Raw genomic sequence first — 15,980 nt, 5'->3', positions numbered from 1 at the left:
CAAGTGCAGTAAAACACAACAAAAAAAACATATCAACAAACGAATTTAAATAAAGTGCGCCAAAACGCAACCAAAAAAGGGTTCGACAAACTAATACAACACAAATCGAGCGCGAAAACTAAATAACCTTATTGCATACATAAATACCAAGATCAGACCATACATACATATATATTATCCCCTAAAAAAACTCTTGAGAGAGCATAAAGTGAGTCGTATTGTTTCTATTATTTTATTTTATCATGCATATATGTACGTAAAAATTACAGCTTTATATATGTGGTCAACTAAAGAGTTCGTTCGGTTTTTTATTGATTTTTCAAAAGATGATAACTATGTGTACATTTGTCCGATTTAAGTCAAATATGCGCAGTTTTGTTTGTAAACTTGCTGCCAACCTCACTATACCTCTCTCGCAGAAGGCTGCGTCCCTATTGGCAAAAAGCTCGGAGAGCCAATTTTCACAGGCCTCTCTTGAGGCCAACTTCTCACCTATAAGCGCGTTCGCCATGGACAGGAAAAGATGATAATCACTTGGTGCCAGGTCCGGACTATAAGGTGGGTGCATTAGGACCTCCCATCCGAGCACCCGGAGCTTCTGGAGCGGCACCAAAGACGTGTGTGGCCTGGCGTTGTCCTGATGGAACACAATTCGGCCTCTGTTGATCAAAGATGGTTTCTTCTGGATGAGTGCTGCCTTCAACCAGTCCAGTCGTTGGCAGTAGAGGGCTGAATTGAGCGTTTGGCCATAGGGGAGCAGCTCGTAGTAGATGATTTCTTGCCAATCCCACCAAACACACAGCAAAACCTTCCTAGCCGTCAATCCTGTTTGGCCACCGTCTTAGCTGCTTCCCCGAGCTTTGACCACAACCGTTTGCGCTCGATGTCGTCGTAAGTGACCCATTTTTCATCGCCAGTCACAATCCGCTTCAGAAACAGTTCGATTTTGTTGCGATTCAGCAGCGATTCGCAGATGGAAATTCGGTCCATCATGTTTTTTTTGCGTTAGTTCGTGTGGCACCCAAACATCGAGCTTCTTTTTGAATCCAAGGTTATGCAAATGGTTTCAAACGATTTTCTGGCTTATCTTTAGTTCCCCAGCAATTAAATAAGTGCTCACGTGACGGTCTGTTTCCACTATTTCTATGATTTTATCGCAATTTTTGACGACAGGCCTTCCGACGCGTGGTGCATCTTTGACATCAAAATTACCGGAACGGAACCTAGCAAACCTCTTTTGTGCTACACGTTTGTTTACAGTATCGGGCCTATAAACTAAATTAATTTTTTCAGCCGCTTTGGCTGCTTTTTCGCCTTGATCGAAGAAAATTTGTAAAATATAGCGAACTTTCCCTTTGCGGGTGTCCATCTTTGTCGAGCGCTCACATCGTACTGAGTCAATCAATCGAAAAACTGTCAATGACAAACTTTTAGCGTGAATAGTATGACGTTTTCAGCGCCGTATAGTATGACATGATGCGACACGTTACACAAGTACTATGGACAATAACGCCATCTCTTAGATAAAAACCGAACGAACTTTGTACTTGACCTAATATATAGAACCTGTAATATAAAATACGTTTACCAAAAAAACGGTTACCAAACTGTCACAGTTTCGATTTTTTTTTCGGGAAAAACCGAGCACAGTCTGGTATTACATATATTTCAAAATACATATTTATATTATATATTAAAAAAGAAAAAATTATAATTAACTTATTTTTTAACTACAAGCTTACCTTTGTGTATTCCAACGCACCTATTAACAAACACAAAAAATAAATTCAAGTATTTACTTGCACCTATTTCCGCTAATACCCCTTATATAGTACTTTATCAGGTATAAGCAGGATTGCGTAAAATAAGCAAAGGCACAAACGTATAACAAAAATTAAGAGACAAAGAAAGAGAAAAAACAAACCAAACATACATACTTGTATATGCATACCTATTATATCTATACTTACTTTAACATAAGTATAATAACATAGAAACATAATTGCACAAGTACCTGCAAGTTTCGTTTCGCGCTCTCTTCGTAATGCGATCTTCTGTATGCATATTATATTATATATAATACGGCATAGAATCTGCCTGTCTACCCTATGCTCGGTAATATTAAACTATTAAAATTTTAAACATTCACTAAAAAGTGATTTTCATATTGCGAATAAATTAACATTGTGGTAAAAATATATAAAATTTTCTTAATTGTATTGTTTATTAAAACGCAAAAAAAGAAAAAAAATACAATAACATAACACATTGATCTCTTCAATGCTCAATTGCATTAGAAAATAAACATACATACGCACAAACAACCCGTAATTACTTATGTACAAAGTGTATTGATCTCTTCAACGATATCTCAATTTCACGAGCACATAAATATATAAATATAAATAAAATAGATAAAAATCAAATTACACCTGTAGAAGCTGCACGCGCAAGACAGGCTGCCACAAAGCAAATAAAAGAAGGCAAATATATTTGAGCCACTAAATTTATTTCTGAGAGTGACAGATACTGCACTCGATTTTCATCTTCACCGATTCAAGACATCTCTGAATCGTAATTTTTTTTTTTGTTTTATACACCCCTTTGGGGAATTCATTTTATAGCAATCTAGTAAATTTATACGGTTTTAAAATTACAAAATGCTTATCCTATGATATTCATTTCAGATGTGTAATTTATACATATGTATGGATTATAGTCACTATTTTAGTGAGACCTGAACAATGAACATTTTATTTATAGGTATATATGTTTTATTTTTGTTTTTTTACACAAGTTTGAAAGGTTTTATTGTCTTTAATCTTCTGGTAAGGCCATCATTATTAAGGAGCTGGAGAGTCTCAATATTGATATGTTGTTGAAGTCGTTGTTCATGACTTTGAGCATACTTTTTTATGGCGTTGTAAACAGTTTCTGATTCATATGCAAGTTGTCATTACGAATGTACCAGGATGCATTAACAATACCACAAAGTACTTTGTTTTGAAATCTTTTGATAATTAATATGTTGCTTTGACTGCTACAGCCCCAGAGTTGAATACCATAAGTCCAAATCGGTTTGAGGACTTGTTGATACAAGAGTAACATGTTGTATTTCGACAAGGCAGAATATCTGCCTAATAGCCAGTACATTCTTCTGTACTTAAGTTTTAATTATTCTTGTTTTTATTTTGACATGAGATTTTCACCTAAGTTTAGTATCAAGGGTCATACCAAGATATTTTGCTGTATTCTCATACGGAACCATTTTTTGGTTCATAAATATTGGTTTGTGCTGTATACGTTAATCGATATGCACTGATTTGGTTTCATTCAGCTTAATGCGCCAAGTAGTTGTCCAGCGTTGTACTTCTGCAATGGCTTTTTGTAACTTTTCTGTTGACTCAATATTATTGTCGCCAACGACTAAAATTGCAGTATCATCAGCAAATGTAGCAACAATATTTTCGTTAAATGTTGGTAGGTCACTAGTATATCAGAGATAAAGAACTGGTCCCAATACACTACCTTGCGGAACTCCCGCTTGGATTTTTTAGAGCAGAAAAAGCGTCCTCCTGTTTGATTCTAAAATAGCGTTCTGATATATATGATTTCAGAACTTTCGAGAATTGTGTTGGAAGAAACCTTTGAAGTTTATAGTTCAATCCTGCATGCCAAACTTTATCAAAAGCATGTGCTACATCAGGGAATATTGCTGAGCACACTTTTTTTTCTTCTAATGTTCTTTCAATTGTATCAGTTATTCGATGAACCTGATCAATCGTAGAGTGTTGATTCCGGAAACCAAATTGATGATTTGGAATAAGTTTTTTCTCATCAATGATTGGTTTTAATCTTTTCAATAAAAGTTTTTCAAACAATTTGGACATAACCGGTAGTAGAGAAATTGGTCGGTATGATGTGGTTTCATGGGGTGGCTTTCCAGGTTTGGGTATCATAATCACTTCAGCCACTTTCCATAATGACGGTACATATTGTAGTCTGAATGATGCATTAATCAGATTGATTATTTTAACTAATGCTTTCCTTGGTAGTTCTCTAAGTGATCAGGTCGAAACCAGGAGCTTTTTTAGGGTTTATGTTATTTTAATTTCTTTTTTGATTTTAGATAGAGTGACGCGTGGTATGAAAAATCGTTTCGAGGTGTTCAGCAAATCTGGATGCTTTCTGATATTTATTTCTAGCCCAGCTACCATCAATGTTTTTAATTGGAGGGGTTTGCATAATTGGCCTCTTCAGTCTTTCGGTAGACTAAGTAGACAAAGTGAATATTCATTACTTGAGTCATTTGTAAGTTCACATAGAAACGCACTCATGGTATCGTTCTAAAATTGTTTAATAATCGCTTCTCAATTGAGAAGTTATTCAGTCTAGTTTTATCTTGTCGGGCTCTGGATTTTCCACGCTTTTTTTCAAAAATTAGTTCCAATATTTCTTTAGGATAATTGTTACCTTTTGGTCTGAAACAAACTTCAGATGTATTTTGCCACACTGAATACTGGATATCATTGGTCAGTTTTTCTACATCCAGATCTAACTGTTCTTCAGATTGTAATGGAACTGCTAATTTAATTCTTTGGTCAAGTAAAATTTTAAAGCTTTCTCAATCAGTCCATTTGTTAGTCAGATATAGGTTAGCTGGCTTCATTATAATGTTTTACTTAAAGTTAGAACAATCGGTGAATGATCTGAATTTAAATCCAAAATATCTTCTATTTGCATGTACTTGCTTGAAACATCTTTGATGATAAAGAAATCAATAAGATCAGGAATCTTGTTTGGGTCAGTAGGCCAGTATGTGGGTTTGCCCGTTGATAAAGTCACCTCCATATTTTTGAACCGTTTTAATAACTCCCTTCCGTTAGTTGTGATAAGCCTCGATCCCCAGTGAGTGTGCTTAGCATTAAAATCACCACCAATGATGAATCGTTTTCCTATGTTTTTGAAGAATTCTTCATATCTATCAAACTAAATAATTTGTTTCGGGGGGCTGTACCAGCTAACTACCGTAATGTTACCATTCTTTGTTGTTTTAATTTTTATTGCCGTTGCTTGTATATTATATCTTCCGCTTCCAATTTTATTTACTCATTATGGTTGAGATTTTCATTTATTATTACCGCACTTCCTCCCCTTGCTGCATTTTCTGGATGTATAGTGTGGTAGACTTTATATCCTTTAAATCTAATGAAAGATTGTTTAGTAAAGTGCGTATCTGATATCAGGCACATGCCTAGTTTATTTATGTCCAGAATTGCCTGTACTTCTTGGTAATGGTTGAGCAACCTATTTGCATTCCATGACATAATTTTAATTGTTTTAACCAATAAGAGCTTCTTTTTTCTTAGGTACAGTCTTTTTAACACTGCCCTCAAGTTTATTAACCCTTTTATTGATTTTAGAAAAAAAGTCTTCCAGGTTGGTAATTTTATCAAGAATGAGTTGAAGGGTTTGGCTAAAATCCCCTGTCTTTTGGGGATTTCAGTACCTGATGCAGCTACAGAGGCATAGGTTGGTTTTTTTTGAACGTTGACCATTTTATTTTAAACGCTGGCAGTTTTATTAATTTCTGGTGCATCTTTTACAATATTTTTTGAGATATGTTTGTTCAAATTGGGTTTATCAATCTTTTTATTTTTGATTTTTTCTTTATTGGAAATTAAAAAACCAAAATATTGACAATTTTTGGACTCGTCTCCAAACGGCTCATGACGCCATAGTAGATTATGAGAATTCAGATCTACCACACAATTTTAAATCATCGGCTTACGCAATATACGAAAACTGATTAGACCAGTACGAAGGAACAAAAGCTATGATTTCTGTTCAATTAAAGCTAATAAATGCAATTGCACCTACTCCACATCCGAGAGTAGGGCTGCCACAAATACAAAATCAAGACAAGACAGAAACATTTTATGGAGGTTATGAAGGATGGTCGTAATCCCGGGACATGTTTACAGGCTTATACATTAAACATCCAAAATTATCACAAGCACGAAAAGCGTTCAACACGACCTAAATAGAAGCTTCAATAGACCCCAAGCCAGTAGAAACATTAATTTAAATAGAAGCTTTTTTAAAAATCAATTGTTTACATCTGAACAATATAAACCAACGTCATGCGAACTGTGTATAGGAGGGCATAAACTCAAATCTTGCGAGAAATTCAAAAAGTTGAATATTATCGCCCGAAATAATTTTGTAATAACAAAAAGATTTTGTACCAACTGCCTGTCAAACTAAAAAACTATCACAAGTGACACAAGTCCTCAAAACCGCAGGGTTTCCGTTAAAAAAGTTAACGGCGAACCACCCTAATATCTTAAAGGACATACATACCTAAAGAAAATCTGTTGGACACTAATTTCCTTAAATTCGAAAAGGAAAGTACAACAAAAACTCTGGGGATCCAATGGAATGAGTTATCTGACCAGTTTTCATACACTACAGAGTCAATATCAGCATTATCCGCCATAACAAAACGCCAAATTTTACCCTCTGTGGCAAAACTTTTCGACACCGCAGGATGGCTTTCGCCAATTATGATACAAGTGTAAATCTTGATACAAGAATTATGGCTAGACGGAACCGACTGGGACGAATAAGTGAAACCTGTTCGCTTAGAAAAATGGTCCCAGTTCGCAAATAATCAGGAAGATATTTCCCAGATACAAATCCCATGAAGGGTAAACTCTTTCCCCGAACACAAAGTTGACCTAGTGGGATCAGCCACTTGGCGACACGTAGCCAGTGCTGACAATCCTGCCGATCTAGGTACAAGAGGGTGTAAACAGCTGCACCTTACCACCACCACCCTCTGGTGGAATGATCCCCGATGGTTAACAGAATCTCTGGATTCTTGGCCATAATCGCCCATGAGCATGAGGCCATAATAGCCCCAGAAAGTCGAAAATCCGACTCCTTTTAGCGATTTTCATCGTTCTCCCGAGCCCTCAGAGTAGTCGCCTATATGTTAAAGTTCATAGAGCGACTAAAAATTAAAGTTAAGGGAGTTCCCTCAGAGTACTCCCGATGCGATACATTGACGCACTTAGAATTGCAAAAGGAAAAGGTCGAGCTAATCGCATCAACTCAAATGCGCTACTTCAGCCGCGATATAACACTATTAAGAGAATCAAAACCCATTGACAAAAGGAGTTCACTCTTAGTTCTTAACCCATTCCCAGACACGAAAGGTCTGTTTCGTGCGAATGGTCGGCTTGCCAATTCATGCTTCACGTATAACGAACGCCATCCTCTAATCATACCAGAGAAGTCTCGACGTGGCACTTTAATCCTCAATTATATCCACTTACTTATGCTCCACGCAGAATACCGCCTAATGCAAAATTTGCATTCTGTATAAGCAGAAGTTGCGAACGCAGATTATGGCAGTACTTCCACCGGAACGCTGCGACTTCGCCTTTTCAAATAAAGGCGTCCATGCCAAGGTCGCCCACCATAATGAAAGGTTATGTGGCTGTCTTTAAGAAGGCTTTTCTCGCGGCATTTACTCGCTTCGTCGGACGACGCGGCTTCCCTTCAAAACTAATGAGCGATAACGGCAAAATCTTCATTGAAATCCAAAGAGCCACTGAAAAAGAATTTGTGAATTTTATTAAACAAGTATCACCTGAAATTGTTCAGAAGTGTGCTCCCCGAGGCATTAATTTGCAAGTGCTCCTCATATGGGTGGTTTATGGGAATCAGCAGTAAAAAGCTTCAAATCCCACTTCAAAAAAGTAGCTGGAAATTACAAATTTAACCTTATTAACTCGAATTGAAGCCGTTCTCAATTACCGGCCACCCACAACACTCGCAAGATCCCTCTGACTTCACAGCCCTAACTCCAAGGCATTTTCTCAAAGGAGCATCCATTCTGGCCATACATGAGCCAGGTGTGAAGTCGCTCTCCTTGTTAAATCGATGGGAAATAATCAAAATTTTTCATCATGACTTCAGCCGCCGATGGAAGGAAGAGTACATCAAGGATCTTCATAAAATGTACCGATGGAAAACTCCAGAAAAGTTGCCCCAAGCCGCCGAGGCGACATGACGCATCAACGCGGCGTCGGCAGCCCAGGGCATCATACCGCCGCGACACTGGCCTCAGCAGCGTTGTTGCCACGTTGCAGCAACTCCAGCGCTTGTTAGGTTCGAATTCGCCTAGGAGGGCCGGGATGGCTAGATGAGTTACGCCTCCCCCCTCTATACACGCCACTGAGCGCCAACACACCACATCAACACAATCCACAAGAAGACTCCACTCATTAACACACACCACCCCTGCAGACATCACACCACGCAGACCACCTACACACAAACATCACATCAACACTCAAAAGGGACTAACACAGGACCAGAACCCCTTCTTTTTTTCGCTTTTCGAGTTGTAAAGACCACGCCGACCGCAGCATTGCTTCGCCCGAGTACCCTAAGTGGAACTTTAACTTTTATGTATATATGTATATATTATATATATATTTTTTCCAATAAACAAAGCGGATAACGCCGTAAAATCTATTGTTATTATTTGTGCTTGCAATACACGCATATAAACGGTGAGTGCAACCGAGTACATTAATCAATACGCAATCTACCAAAGAACTATAAAACGAAACTTGTTGACATTGTAAACAGCGCATTAAGATACGTTCCAACAATAGCAGCCAATGTAATCATTAAGTGGTCTTCTAAGACGCGCATCAAATTAAATGACTCCATGTAAATTAATGTAGAGTTTAGCTAGAATCAATCGGCATAGCGTCCGAATTATATAAAAATGATACTCCAATAACATAGTAGAGCGTAGGTGTCACCTAAACCTAAGGTGTCATGCTAAGCTCAGCTGGAAAGAGCATGTAAAAAAAGGGAAGCTTGATATATAACTTGCTAAACTATACCAACAAATTAGCAGGAAATCCGTTCTAGCAATCCAAAAAAACTGCTAGTATATAATCAAATCCTACTATTGGGTTGCTGAAGTCAAAACAAAACTAAAATATCAAGCTGTTTTGAACTGAGACTTAGACGATATTTTAAAGAGGAGTCTTTGAGATTCAACGAAGCTGCTGTGCTAGAAACCCGGTTAAAACACAAAATGCTCTCAAAAATGGTTCGAAGACAACAGTATCAGCAAATGCATTTCATTGACATTAAGCTTCTAAATTTTTTACTACTTATTAATGAGAATTTAATTGCTTGTTAGTACCTATCTTTTGCTTTTGCATATACTAGGTACAATTGTACAGCGTTTAAAAGTTATCAATTTAAGCGTAAAAATTAAATAATTTTAAAATATCAAAAACTTACAACTGCTGCCAAGGTTATAAGGACACAACAAATTGAAAACATTGTATAGTTCGTGAATAAAAATTCCGAAACTGGGTGAGGCGGACCAAAATTTAGAAGCTGGAACAAAAAAATTAAGGGCTTATGGGAAAATGTTGCGAACATAAGAAGTTGTTGCAATCTACTATTCCTAGCAATGCTCTTTTTGAGTAAAATAAAATTTTTGAAATGTTTTTATCATATTTAGTCATATGGGTTTTAATCCATTGCGCACAAATATGGTGTTCCATAATATTTAAAATTAGTTCCACAGTAGCAACTTCATAACCAGGCATAACGGGATGTCCAACTCTTTCCAGTGTGAGAGCACCTCAAAATTAGCGTTTTTTTAACATTTTCCATTGTAGCCAGATCGGACAAAATAATAATTTTTGGGAATTTAAATTAAAATACCCATCATTTCTTAAGATTAAATATTAATATACATGTATCCGTTAAACAATTGCAGAAACTTTTTATACCTTTTTTTGTAATTTTGTGATATATTAAACAATTGATTTTTTAACTTTCAATACGTAATCAAAAGAATAAATGTATTGTATTAGCTCTCAATTAATAAATGTTTTTGAACATTTTCAATTGAAAATCAATACCACTTAGCATGACATCACAAAAGATATCATCACATATATTTCAATTTCGTTTCGTTTTCTTTCATTTTCATTGTTTCCCAATTTTTGTTAGTGATCTTCAACAGCAGCACAAATCTCCTTTACATATTTTTCTGTAGGATTTTAATCTGGCCGTCCATTTTTTTCCAATTGCTAAACGTCAGACCTACTGAACTTTGACAGTTGCTTGAGTTCAGTAGGTTTTGACGTTTATCAATTGCGCTCTTATTTCCATTGAGAGACGAGTTGGGCATCTCTTTATCTCTGTTCATAACCAACCATAGATAAGATGCCGTCTTCAAAAGAATAACTTAAAATTCTTGAAAGTTTTGCATGCGATTAATAGTCGGCCCTATTCCCGTTGTCGTTTTCGATTTAAAACGAAATAAAAACGGCTATTTGGCGTTCATGTTGGCAACATCGATATTTATCGAAAATAAATTGGTGTTATCCACCATGGATTTACTGAATCGAAACTCTTTGATTTGAGAGAGCGCTGTCAAAGTCCATATTTTTATAACATTTGACAGTGGCGCCACTAAGTAAAGAAATAAGTTTTCAGATTTTTTAATGTATTTCTTCGGTATTTTTCGGTTTCCATTTTACAGAAAAATATACGCAATTAAAATTAGTTTAACAAGCTTGATATCCTATATGACGTCTAAATATATGTACATGTATATTTTAATCACAAAAGATATTCAAAATTAACTTTTAAAACTAAATTTAACAATATATTTTAATATATTTAAACACTTACAAGTTTTAAATAACCTAAACATGAACCTTATTTCTTTTTTATATACTCGATAAAAAAATATCTTTCGATAATTTATTCGGGAGGCAAAGTTTACATAACATTTATTCTTGCCAAAATATTGTGGCGAATACGAATACCAGCACAAATTAGAATCGACGATAAACTGCCAGAAGCAACTAGACAGTGAATTCGTAGTTGCCAGACTGTTCTAGTAGCGAACTTAGTTAGGGACAGTTCTAATTAGAGTGTTGCCGTGTAAAAAGCAATTAAGCTAAAAGCAATAAGTTGTAAACTCGAATATCGAGCTATAAGTGTTAAGTAGTTGGAAAAAAGATAAGTAGCCATTAAATTGCTCATTTTATAAATCTACAAGTAACCAATCCTAAGATTTTCACTAACACACACGCAAAAATGTCCCACTTGGTACGGGTTGCCTCGAAAATTCTACTACTAAAATCACACTTGGTACGGGTTGCCTACTTATATTCTACTACAAAGTCACACTTGGTAAGGGTTGCCAACCAATATTCTACTACTAAAACGTCCAAATGACACAAATCAGCTATAGTGTGTTGCCGTATTATGTTTTAAAATTTATAACTTTAAGAATGTTTTTATTACATATTCAAATATTTTTCGGTTGTTTTAATTCCTGAAGATTACATTTACATAGTATTATTTATTGTATTGAATATTATTTATTAATTGAAATAATCAAATGTTTCCAATTTTATCATATATATTAATGTGTAATGGTGATTTAGAATATTTTGTAAGTATTATTTATTACTTAGTAGATTGTTTTGATTATTGATATTGTTGTTAATGTAATTAATATTCATGAACCTGATTCATGTACCTGATTTTATGTATATATCTTTTCGAGTTATTATAGTTATGAAAAGTAGATTGTTTTAGAACTGCATATATAAGGTTGGCCGTTATTTCCCTTCCGCTTTTTTGCTCTTCATTCAATGCTTTATAAAAAGTGTTACAGTGATCGGATTTAGTTAAAATATGCGCCGTTTTGTTCGATGATCTGTTTCCATGTAGACGGCAACTTCATAATACCTTCCTCGTAGAAGCCCCCCTCCTTATTTGCGAAGAATTCGGACAGCCACTTTTCACAAGCCTCTTTTGAGTTCAACTTCACACCACCAAGGGCATTCGCCATGGACAGGAACAGGTGGTAATCACTTGGCGCTACGTCCGGGCTATATGGTGGATGCGATAAAACCTCCCATCTGAGCTCCCGTAGCTTCTGACGAGACATCAACGAAGTGTGTGGTCTGGCGTTGTCCTAGTGGAACACTACACCCTTCCTGTTGGCCAATTCTGGACGCTTCTAGTCGATCGCCTGCTTCAAGCGGTCCAGTTGTTCGCAGTAGATGGTAGAATTAAGCGTCTGGCCATATGGGAGCAGCTCATAGTGGATGATTCCCTTCCAATCCCACCAAACACACAGCAAAACCTTCCTGGCCGTCAATCCCGGCTTGGCCACTGTTTGGGACGATTCACCGGCCTTCGACCACGACCGTTTTCGCTTGATATTGTCGTATGTGATCCATTTTTCGTCGCCAGTTACCATCCGCTTCAAGAATGGGACGAGTTCGTTCCGTTTCAGCAGCATATCGCAGGCGTTGATTCGGTCCAGAAGGTTTTTTTGCGTCAAATTATGCGGCACCCAAACATCAAACTTTTTTTGTATCCAGCCTTCTGCAGATAGTTCAAAATGGTTTGGTGACTAACTCCCATCTCCTGGGCGATGTCACGAAAACTTTAAAATAGCGCGAATTTCGGCGTTAGTGAACTCCATGTTTACACGTCTATAACTGTTGAACGCAATATCCAAACTAATCATGCATAGCGTTGTTTTGTAGGTTATGTCAAGGCCTTTCAAATTATGTATAGTGTTGCCAGATACGAGCTCTGTAGCGCTTTGTACATTGCCGCGAAATTCAAAAGACAAAAAAGCGGAAGGGAAATAACGGCCAACCTAATATTATATGGGTGAATATAGACCTCCTGAACCGAACCGAACCGAAAAATGATCGGTAACGCACCTATATTGCAACCTCAGAGGTTGTGAGGAAAAGCAATAAATATATAAGAATCTTCTGTTTCGAAAATATTCTTGAAAGTTTTCATTATATTCTCCATTATAAAAACATGTTCACAAACAAGCCTTTCATTAACATCTCTGTGTCAAAAAGGCAGATTCGATCAGCTGATTACGGCTGTTTCACACACATCACATAGGAAAACAGCTGATTCTTTGGTTACTTATAGGCTTATACAAAGGTTTTGCTTGTCATTTGCTCAGTAGCTCATGAGCTATCTCCGAAACTCCACTCTGAGAGAGCTCTTGAACTTTATCTCTGTCTTGAACTTTCATTGCTGCCAAAAAAAAACCACGATTTTATGAGCTACTGAACAGATGACAAGCAAAACAATGGACTACCACTAAGAATCCCGCAGAAATAAATTTCAAAATCAGTGGGTAATTTGTGAGATCAGATTTTTTGGTTACTTTTACGTATATTTCCAATCTTTATTTAAAGAGATTTAATATAGTTTTGATTTTAAGAAAGAGGGGGTATTTTGTCGCAGAGTATTGTTTTGCGTCGCAGTACCAATTGTCAACGTTCTTGTATATACATACTTTGGTTAGGATCCACAGCAAATGTTATGTCAATATTGACTTCCGAATAAATTATCAAAATATATTTATTTTATTCATCCAAGTGTATAATACATCAAAAAATCTCAAAACTTATTTTATTCCTTAGTGGTTTAATGACAAAAATATGTGTTATTAGACAACGAATTACCCAAACCCCCATATACTACAAATAATGATTTTCGGTATTCTCGCAAACTCTATGCTGAATATGTCGGTCAGTATATTAATTATGTATTTATGAAATAGATTGAAAATATGTTCTTGAATATAACTGAGTAATGTAAAATATACCCTATATATGTAGACCTTGGTCCAAACCTCGTATACTTAATATAATTAATTTCGATCTTCTAATTGACGTTTTGCATATCAACACAACATATTCAATTTAGCTTTTTCGGTTGGGTTTATGCCAGATATATTGGGAAAAACATACTTATAAAACTAATTGAATCTATTACCAATAAAATAAGTTGATAAGATTCAAATTTGATTGTAAACCATTCAGTTTCGTCGAATGTTGATTTCTTTCGCAACTTTTCTTACTTGCTTAATTTATGTTACATTATTTAGGTCATAGTGATAGTGATTAAACTACAAATAGTATTAACCTTTCTATGTACGTTCGAAAAGTTTCTTTTAAGGTTAATTTTTCATAATTCTGTTGAACTTATTCACATGTATTTTTATGTAACGGTATTTACAGCTGCAACTGCCAAATAAAAAGTAGATTAAATAAAAAACACCTTTGAATTATTTAGAGGAGTCTTTTTCTGCATTTTCTCAGAAAACTTACCATATTAATGTATATACATATTTTTAATGCCATCAAAAAATAGAGATTTGAATAAACAAAAATCCTATTGACTTTTTAAAATATCTATTATGACATAAGAATTTTTGATTGAAAATTATGGTGCTAAGTAAAAAAAAAGTAGAAAAAATAAATATTTGAAATAAATAACTCAGTATGTTTGGAACATAAAAAGGTGGCTTCATTGAGTTGCTTCCTTTATATCGGCCAATGTTAGAAACAAATACAACCTCATATCTAATAAACTGTCTAAACTTTACTTTAAAAAAACATCAAAAAAGTTATAGTAATAACGAATTTTTCTTATAATACGAGTACATTTATTCTTTGCCTTCAATCAATACATTTAGACACTTTCAAGCAAAGTAGCATTTCTAATGTAGGTAAAACCGATAGCAATATATTGAATATGTTATAGTAATTGTATAAGCCTGTACTATTTTGGTGCGAAACTCTAGAATCGAGAAAAGATGAAAAGACACACTATTTTTGATCTTACCACATTTGTGCTTTGAACAAGATCCAGTCAACAAGATTCAGTCAGTTTTCTGGTTGAATATACCGTGTTCGTTGAAGTCGGGCCGAATATTGCAGGACAACAGAAAATAAACGGGGTTCTTTCGCATTTTCAAATTTATGTTTTGCTTTCGGTTTTTAAAATTTAATAAAGTATTACTAATTGATGCTATTATTTTTATCATGAGCATGTCTGTCCCCTTTTTCTATTTGCAGCCAAACTAAAATAGTACTAGAGTAATGGAGAAAAGAGTTTCACGTTTCCGTGTTTATCCGCACTGTATTATGAGAACTGACATATGGCTTTGATAAATATCTACTTTATCTCATTTTAAATTCATGTTATTTATAATTATTAAATTTTTCGAAAATTTTTGTTAAATATCCAAAATTAGAACATTTAACAAAAAAGCACAAATTTAATTAAACGTAATAAAAAATCCAGCTTTTGAAGCTTCCACGATGTTATATAATTCCAATAGATCAAAACCTCATCAAACATATTTTTCTAGGTTGGTATATACTTACTTAGCTAAGCTTCAGGTTTTGAAAATAATTATCGATATGTAACAGTACGTAGGTTTACGTACATTCACACTTTACGTTTAACTGATTTATATTTTTATATAATGTACAAGAATATGTTAAAAATTCATTTGGTAAACTATTTAACAGTTCATATTTACGTTTCCATAGTATAATTTATAGAAACCCTATATAATATTAATGTGAATCCTATATATATTTCTAATACTGACCTTTTATTATACTTTGCACAATTCAGTAAGTAAATATTAAAACTTTGTAATATTTGTAAGTAAGTTCTTGATATACTAGTCTTTAAAAGTCATTCAAACTATATATTTATGTATATAGTGGTAAGTTAACAGACGAAAGACTAATTAACGAAATAAAAGAAATACTATGTTACTGAACACAATAAGACTAAATACAAGCGTACCGTTCCAAGAAGCGTCAGAAAGCTGGCATACAGTTTAAAGAAATTCCTTCTAATAGCTGAAACATTCACCGATATTCCAATCTTCCACACTTTCCGCCCGTATCAAACCAACTTTGTCTAAAGTTATGCCCGTAGTTGTAACGTGCCCGTAAATGTTGACACGTATCAAAACTCGCGCTTACCTCAAAATCTTTTTCCAAATAATGCCGGTCATTGTTGATGGAAAGTGATAAATATATATGTGCGTCTCATTCTTTCGC

At 35.1% G+C, this 15,980-nt stretch overlaps 1 long non-coding RNA gene across 1 annotated transcript; it reads right to left on the bottom strand.

The window, feature by feature from the left end:
* Nucleotides 1–13,455: 13,455 nt before the first annotated feature.
* Nucleotides 13,456–15,114, bottom strand: LOC118680819 (uncharacterized). Its single transcript, XR_004976412.2, has 2 exons — nucleotides 14,226–15,114; nucleotides 13,456–14,141 (listed from the first exon to the last, which is right to left on the bottom strand). It is a non-coding gene; the product is annotated as an uncharacterized lncRNA (long non-coding RNA).
* Between the last annotated feature and the right edge of the window lie 866 nt (nucleotides 15,115–15,980).

The sequence above is a fragment of the Bactrocera oleae genome, chromosome 5 (assembly GCF_042242935.1).
Source record: "Bactrocera oleae isolate idBacOlea1 chromosome 5, idBacOlea1, whole genome shotgun sequence".
Classification (NCBI taxonomy): domain Eukaryota; kingdom Metazoa; phylum Arthropoda; class Insecta; order Diptera; family Tephritidae; genus Bactrocera; species Bactrocera oleae.
The sequence above is the reverse complement of the archived record's forward strand: the minus strand, read 5'-3'. Positions and strand labels throughout refer to the sequence as shown.